Genomic DNA, 2,659 nt, shown 5'->3' with positions numbered 1-2,659 from the left:
CCGCAGGCCAGGCTGAATGCCGCCGCCGCCGGCCGCCGCGGATTGGCTGTGTCAGGTCTCCATTTTTTAAAAAAATCATTTTGTCTCTTTTTTTCAGGGAAAATCACACCCAAATCACTCAGTAACAATCTCTTCTGGAAGTAACCTGGGAATAAAATATTCCTTCTTTTACTTCTCCTGTGTGATCACCAATCAGAAAATAGAGTATTTATGTACTATATACTTTGTTTAGGAGCTCATCCATCAAGGTGTTAAGCCACATGAATTTCTGGAAAAAGTCCTTGTACCCCATTTCCCCTGGTTAAGGGTGTCCTTAATCTGTGTCTTCTCAAGCAGATTAGCAAATCTCATTTTTAAAATTCGTATTACAAAGTTGAAAATAACTACGCAGCTGGAAGAGCTGCATAATAAACCACTCCCAAATTTAGTGGCTTTAAAAAGAGCTGTTTTTTTCCTAGCTAGTTTGGCTCAGTGGATAGAGTGTTGGCCTGTGGACTGAAGGGTCCTGGGCTCGATTCAAGACACATTACCTACATTTCTGGCTCGATCCCCAGGCCCCATCAGGGTGCTTTCGCAGGCAACCAATCAATGTGCCTCTCTCACATTGATGTTTCTCTGTCTCTCACCCTCCCTTCCACTCTCTCTAAAAATATTCCCAGGTGAGGATTAACCAATAACAAACAGACAGACAAAGAGGCATTTTATTTGTTCCTGTAGCTGTGGGTCAGAAATTCAGGCTGGGCTGGACTAGGTATTTTTTTACTTATCTCATGCAGCCTTAGTCTATCCTGCTTTAGGATGACCTTACTCACATGTTGGTCTGTCGGTTCCTGCTGTTGGCTGGACTGCAGGTCCCAGCAGACTTGTTCACATGGTGGCAGCATCCCATGAGTCACAGGAGAGTGTGCCCAGCAGCACAAAGGCAAGCCCAGTGCACCAGCAGTTTTGAAGCCTCTGCTTGTGCCACATTTGCTTGTGTCCCACTGACCAAAGCAAGTCACCTTTGGTGAGGAAGAGGACCACGCAGGGCCAGGGGTCCAAGGAGGTGTGATAAATTAGGAGTTAGTACTATATTATCATCTCTGTGTGTACATTTATTTGAATTTTTTGATGCATTTAGTTTTTGGTCAACATACTAGTAATGTGAGCATAGACTCTTAAGTATTGTAAAAAAATGTGTTGTGGGCAGGAGAGAATTAACATATATTGAGCGCTCACGAGGCCAAGAACATCACATATGTTATCTCATTTAATTTTGTGGACTCGGAGTGAAAACGCTGAGATGTAGAGAAGGTAAATAACTTGTCCAAGGTCACAGTTAGCAAGTCATACTCCAGTTTAATGGTGTCAAAGGCATAACAAAAGGGAATAGCTTAGAAAATATCAGTAATGGGACATATTATGGATAGGTACTATTTCATGAACTATTTTTGTGTTGGTTCACAGTGCATGATAAAAATCTTGCAATGGATAGTTTTCATGAAAGCAAGCCACTCTGTTACCCCTGATGGCCTCCCATGAGCATGTGAAACCAGAATGCTCATAACCAGGGGCATTAAAAATATATCACTATTTCCCCATTCCTGATTTATCTGAAAGCTGTACCTTGACTACTGTATTATGTTGACATAGTGTTTTAATCAGGTGATGAGCGCCTGACCTTTTCCACTGCAATTAATCTCTTTTTATCAGCATCTACTAACATTTCTTTGTGACTTAAAAGAAAATCATGACCTTAGGAAAGATTTGATATTCTGGATGGAAGAGATTAGAACATAAATTTTCCTTATTGATAGACCCTTTTAGAAACCAATAAAGAACAAAGAGGCACTGAAACAATGTGGATGCAATGCTGTGGGTTTGGACTGAAGCATTTGTTACTCAGATTTTCGTGTCTGAAAGAGGTAAGGAGGAAGCCTTCTGTCACAATCTGTTAATCTCATTTTTCTTCACTCATACGAAGTGGAATATTCCTTTTACAATCAGCCCACACACTGAAATGTCTTTTATTTGCAAAATGGAACCATTTCATTAAATGTTGGAAAAGAGACTTTTAAGGAAACATCAACATAACAATCATTTCCAATGGAAGTTTCTTTGGGCTGAAGTAAGTCCCTGCTTGGTGGCTTAATTTGAAGCTTCCCCCTTTGGGATTATTTTTTACATACCCTCCCAACATGAATAAAGATTGCAAGTTAATAAGCTGGGAATCATTTGATAGAAAACAATAGGAGGAAAATGTCCTCACATTTCTACAAATCTCTGCATGTGAAGAATTCAAACTGTAGCTGGAAATTCTCAAGAGTGCTTTATAGATTGATTAGGGATTTTTTAAAGCCTTCATCTTCTGTGCTTACCAAGTAAAGTGTGGGCTGGAACGTTATTTTAAAGTCATTTTATTGTGAGGAAAAGAGCAGGATTCTGCCAGAGCCCAAGTGCTGGTAAAATTGCAATAAAACACTGAAAATAACAAGGTCAAAGCTTTATATTTATATGGAAGTAATATTCACATTTTTAAAAAGGTGATATGATTTTTCTAAAATATGGCATATTCCAGAGATATACTGAAAGACAAAATGCATGATATAGTTTAATAATTACCCCCAATTAAAAATTATAATGAAGAGCATACTTTTTAGATATTAACTGTGATACTTTT

This window comes from Myotis davidii, unplaced genomic scaffold (genome assembly GCF_000327345.1).
Source record: "Myotis davidii unplaced genomic scaffold, ASM32734v1 scaffold290, whole genome shotgun sequence".
Taxonomy (NCBI): domain Eukaryota; kingdom Metazoa; phylum Chordata; class Mammalia; order Chiroptera; family Vespertilionidae; genus Myotis; species Myotis davidii.
Note: the sequence above shows the minus strand (reverse complement) of the source record.